Source organism: Mauremys mutica, chromosome 6, assembly GCF_020497125.1.
Source record: "Mauremys mutica isolate MM-2020 ecotype Southern chromosome 6, ASM2049712v1, whole genome shotgun sequence".
NCBI lineage: Eukaryota > Metazoa > Chordata > Testudines > Geoemydidae > Mauremys > Mauremys mutica.
Genome location: NC_059077.1, coordinates 87,756,470 through 87,762,469, shown reverse-complemented (window position 1 = coordinate 87,762,469; position 6,000 = coordinate 87,756,470). Strand labels below are relative to the sequence as shown.

The 6,000-nt window shown below is 43.0% G+C and overlaps 1 protein-coding gene across 1 annotated transcript in view; it reads left to right on the top strand.

Moving 5' to 3' along the window:
• The first annotated feature begins 543 nt into the window (after positions 1-543).
• LOC123372911 (programmed cell death 1 ligand 1-like) overlaps positions 544-6,000 on the top strand; it is a 32,439-nt gene continuing 26,982 nt past the window's right edge. The window contains exon 1 of the mRNA XM_045021539.1: positions 544-696. The gene's annotated coding sequence lies outside the window, so the exon portion shown is untranslated. The remainder of the gene's footprint in view (positions 697-6,000) is intronic.

Genomic DNA, 6,000 nt, shown 5'->3' with positions numbered 1-6,000 from the left:
AGTAAGTCCTTGTTAGACAGACTGGGAAATTAAGTGGGTTTTGAGGAAAGGAAGCAGAGAGCTTGCCTTCTTGGCAAGGGGGTTTGTTAGTGTTGGAAAGCCGTTTGAATGTGCTACAGAAATGTTAGGTATTCCTTCTGCAGAAAGAGCCATATAAGGTTTTGCTGATGAGGATTAAGAAAGTTTAGTAAGAAACAATGTGGTTTCACAATGCAGTATGATCACACGGTTATTAACTCTGTGACCAAACTCTGCCCCCTATTGCACCACACAGATGTAACTTTAATTGTTTTTCAGGAGTTAGCCAAGATCAGAATTTGACCCAATCAGCTTACAATGTGTTTTAAACAACTGTTTTCTAATTAGAACAGCCCTGCAAAGTGGTGAGCTCAGAGAATTCTCACTGGCTTTAAACAGTCAGAATGAAACTGAACATGTGCCTGTCCATTCCTGCGAAACATGGGTGGTTTCCTTTTGATGCAAGCTTTAGTTTTTAAAACGCATGATACGTGAATACAATCAGAGAGTAAATGGACCATTACTGGCTGCATAAAGTGCTGGGGGATTGCTATTCTTTTCCCCTCTGATGTTCTTGTGGCATCATACAAATAGGTTAGAGGTGCTTTGCCTTGGAAACCTTGACAATTTCAACTGCTATATGATCCCTGATTCTTCCAACAGCTACATGGGTCTGATGTGAGTATAATGCTGCTAAAATGTAAAATGATTTCTGCTGCATTTTGTGACTAGCAGATAACAGCATTCCTACTTGGATTTATAGTCAGATTATCTTGCTTGATTTATAGTCAGTTTGTCTGGTTTCACATGGTTTGGTTTCCATTCAGATTTCAGACCAGAGATGGGTCAGAACCAAAACCCCAGGTCCAAAACAACTTCAAACCCTGGGAGGGAGGGTTTTAGAATCTAAGCCCGGATATGGATCAGAATCTTACAAATAGGTCCTCTCTATTTCATAGGCAGAGCAAAAGCTATGGTGGTGGAGAGCAGCTTCAACTGGTGGATCAGTATGTTGCAGTTTTTGCCCATCTATTGTTCTGCCAGAGTTTATCTTACTCTGGTTTACAGCTCAGGCTTATCCTGCCTTGCTTCCAATTCACTAGGAGTTTTAGAATGTGTCTCCTAAAAAGCCGTGTTTGCTTTCTTTTACTTTGTATTAATCCCTTATTACATCCTGCATTCCAGGCTCACTGTTATTATAATCCCCATTGACTGCATTGGGGTCAGGATTTTACCCCAGGTCTTTTGGTCCACAGTCCAGTACCCTATCTGCCAGACCATACTTCCTTTCACAGTAAAGGTGGAGTTGAGCAGTGGTATATATAGACAATGTTGCATAGGTGATGCTCCATATTATAATACGTTATTTGTCTGCCTTACTGTCCTCCAACAATATTCTCAGGTTGGGGGACTCTATGCTGGGAAGCACTGATTCTGAAAAAGCTTTGGGGTTGTGATGAATAATTTGATGAACATGAGCTCCCAATACAATGCTGTGGTGAAAAGGGCTAATACAATCCTGGGATGCATAAAGAGGGGAATCTCGAGTCAGAGTAAAGAGGTTATTTTACATCTGTATTTGCTACTGGTGCAGCTGCTACTGGAATACTATGCCCAGTTCTGGTGTTCAAGAATGATGTTGAAAAATTGGAGAAGGTTCCGAGAAGAGCCACTAGAATAATTAAAAGATTAGAAAACCTTCCATATAGTGATTGGCTCAAGGAGCTTAATCTATTTATCTTAACAAAGAGAAAATTAAGGGATGACTTCATTATAGTCTAAAAGTACCTGCAAGGGGTATGTGATGGGTTGGATCACAGAAACCCCCCTGGGACTGCCACCTGATGTGCTGAGATTACCTCTGAGCCCATTTTCCCTGGCGGTTTGGGACTTCAGTACCCACTCTTGTTGAGCCAGACACACTAGCCTGCTGCAAACACAGACCCAGGTCTGAACTACATCCCCCAAAAGCTGCAGGCTTAACTGAAAACAGCTCAGACAGTGCTCCTGGCTCCAGCACCCAGATACCCAGTTCCCAATGGGGTCCAAACCCCAAATAAATCTGTTTTACTCTGTATAACGCTTATACAGGGTAAACTCAAATTGTTCACCTCCTATAACACTGATAGAGAGAGATGCACATCTGTTTGCTCCCCCAAGTATTAATACTTGCTCTGGGTTAATTAATAAGCAAAAATTGATTTTATTAAATATAAAAAGTAGGATTTAAGTGGTTCCAAGTAATAACAGGCAGAACAAAATAAATTACCAAGCAAAATAAAACAAAAACATGCAAGTCTAAGCCTAATACAGTAGGAGACTAAATGCAGGTAAATCTCACACTCAGAGATGTTCCAGTAAGCTTCTTTGACAGACTAGACTCTTTCCTAGTCTGGGGCCAGCAGTCACTTCCACCCCAGTAGTTACTGTCCTTTGTTCCAGTTTCTTTCAGGCATCTCTTTGGGATGGAGAGGCTATCTTTTGAGCCAGCTGAAGACAAAATGGAGGGGTTTCCAGGGTCTTTTATATTCTCTCTTTTGTGGGTGGAAACCCCTTTGTTCTCCTGTTCAAGATCACAGCAACAAGATGGAGTCTGTAGCCACCTGAGCAAGTCACATGTCTATGGATGATTCAGCTTTTTGCAGGCTGACACCATTGTTTACATGTTAGTTTGAACATTCCCAGGACAGCTCAGATGTGCACTGGAATCTCCCAAAATCCATTGTTAGTTAAGTACTCCCAGTTACCTGAATAACCCTTTCACACTATGTTGACTAAATCTGCCTTATGTGCTTCCTACAGCAAACACTTTAAATACAAGCATAGAGCCAACACTCATAACTTCAGATATAAAAATGATACATACAAATAGGATGAATATATTCAGTAGCTCATAACCTTTGCAAAGATATGTTACATGGCATATCTAGCATAAAACATATTCCAGTTATGTCATATTTTTTACTCATAAGCACATTTCTATAAAGCATTATGGGGTGCAATGTCACAGGCTACACATATTTAATAATGGGATTTTCCTTCTAACAGAGAAAAGTATAACATGATCCAATGGCTGGAAGTTAAAGCTAGACAAATTCAGACTGGAAATAAGGTGCACATTTTAAAGAGATAGAGAAATTAACCACTGGAATAATTTACAAGGGTGATGGTGGAGTCTCCATCACTGACAACTTTTAAATCCAGGTTGGATGTTTTTCTAAAAGATGTACTGTAGGAATTATTTTGGGGAAATTCTATGGACTGTGCTATACAGGAGCTTGGACTAGAGGATAACAATGGTCCCTTCTAATCTTGGAATCTATTAATCTATTAAAAGTGTATCTGTACCACTACGTTCTATTAGATTAAATGCCCCTTACTTTTCTCAGAGGGATGTCCAGGGCCGCCCAAAGGATTCAGAGGGCCTGGGGCACGGCCGGGTCTTCGGCAGCAATTTGACAGTGGGTCCTTCCCTCCGAGAGGGACCCGCCGCTGAATTGCCGCTGAAGAATGAAGCGGTGGCGGTAGAGCAGTCTAAGTGCTGCCGATCATGGCTTTTTTTTTTTTCCCCCTGCTGCTAGCGGCACTTGTACTCACTGGGCGGTGCTCTGAGGCATTGGCAGCACTTCAGCAGCGGGTCCTTCACTCGCTCCAAGTCTTCCGCTGCACTGAAGGACCCGCTGCCGAAGACCCGGAGCAAGTGAGGGGCCTGCCATGGAAGTGCAGCCGAAAACCCGGAGCGGCTCGCGGGGCCCCTGCCGGGCCCGGGGCCTGAGGCAAATTGCCTCACTTGCCCTCCCCCTTCCCCCGGGCAGCCCTGGGGATGTCATAAGAATACATTATTAATTAATGTTTGTAAAGCACTTTGCAGAGCAAAAATGCTATATAAATGCTGAGTATTATTACTGTGACTAAACTTTCACCGTCCAGGACATGGCCATCTGCAGACATGGAGATGGAGGAGGAGAAGAGTTTAGGGATGATTATTATGCATGGTTTGTTAGACTAGAAGCTTTCTGGGTCAGGGACTTCATTTTTGTTAGTACAGTGCCTAGCTCCGCGATGACCTGATGATGACTCAGGCCTTTAGTTGCTGTTATAATACTGATATTAATAATGGTGGCAAATGGGAAGTATGAGTTATGAAGACAGGAGCTGGAATTGTTTGAAGGTTGTCTGCTTACCCAGCAGAAGCATTTCCATCTTTGAATAATTTAGATGAAACAAATAAGAGATGAAGCCACAAATTTACCTGGTCCACAAAGACATTGAGAGTGTGGAAGGCAGAGCACCTGCATAGTCCTGACAGTTTCTAATTCTGACTATATTCTACTTATCTAAATTTTCCCTGAAGTTTCAAATGGGTGCAACAGTATATTGAATTTCCCTTCCTAAACCATTGTGTAATCCCTTTGAAGTCAGTGGTGTTTTATCAGGGACAAGTTTGTTCTTGAACAAGAAGAATTTCCAAGTTGCTTTAAAACAGGGGTTCTCAAACTGGGGGTTGGGACCCCTCAGGGGGCCGTGAGGTTATTACATGGGGGGTCATGAGCTGTCAGCCTCCACTCCAAACCCTGCTTTGTCTCCAGCATTTATAATGGTGTTAAATTTATAAAAAAGTGTTTTTAATTTATAGGGGGGGTCAGACTTAGAGGCCTGATATGTGAAAGGGGTCACCTGTACAAAAGTTTGAGAACCACTGCTTTAAAACAATGGAAAGTAGCTGAAACTGTCTTTGAATTGTAGCATTTTGTGAAAAGACGCATACAAGTTCTGTCAGATCCATGGTAATTTTGTGCCTTGTAACATGTTCAGGGTATCATCAAGGAGTGGGTTTTCATCAAGCAATACAAAATACTATAAAACAGCACGTAATAATGGTTGTGGTAGGTGGGGTTTCTGCAGCATAGTATATTAATATAATTCATTATAGTTATTTGTACAGCACCATAGTGTGCATGTTGCTTTATAGGCACATAAAATTGAAAGTCCCTGATATGAGGTCCTTGCAATCTATGTAGAACAAATAGAATCTTAGAACAAACAGAAAATATTTTAGGCAGGTTTTTAAAAAATGGGGGCTAAAATTAGGATCCTGAGTCCATATTTAAGCACTTAAATAAGGAGGTAGGAGCCTAATTTTAAGTACCATTTTTGAAAATCTCAGGCTTTGATGTTTTTCTCAAGTGTGTGTGTGTACATGTTTGTATGTACGTGTGTGTACGCCGATGGATTTAATGGAAACATTTTATGGTGGTAACGAGAGACTCTCAGGAATGGTGATTGTAGCAGGGTGGACGCCTGCTCCTGCCCTGAAGGGGTTAAAAACAGCCCTGGGAAGGGACTGTGGTGGGAGAAAGCAGCCTTTAGGCTGGGCTGATTGGGGAAGTGGCTGCAGCTGGGGCCATGCCCCAACCTGAGCCACAGGGCCTTATAAGAAGGCCAGGGAAGCCAGAAGCAGCCATACACTGAGGCAGGATGGGGATAGAGGGTGGGGGTTCTGTTGTGTATTTGGTTGTCATGGGTTTTGTTACTATGGCAACTGAGTTAGACTATTAAGGGATAGCTCAGCCGGTTTCAACCGGCTGAGTGAGCTCTCTGTTTCTGTAAATAAAATGGAGGTTTTGGTTAGCTGTCTGCTCTCTGGCCTCAAGTGATTGCTTCCTACACCGGCTGCCCCAAGGATATAACAGGTTCCCTGGGGAGGGGAGACCCTGAGAGAAAGGGGTTACTGCTGGGGGGGGGGCAGCACCCCATGTAAAAGGGCACCGGGGTCCAGGGAGGGACTCGGGGCCAGGGAACAGGCGGATCACTGGCCTGCAGAGGGTGCTCCGGGCTGGAAATCGAGCTAATTCCCCGGAGTCACCAGCAGGAGGTGCTGCAGGGGTGAGTCTGACCCGTTACAGCGATACTGTTAAAGTATAAAGCTCACTTAATATCACCATAGTTTATAGACTATCCCATTTCATGGAAATTTGTTTT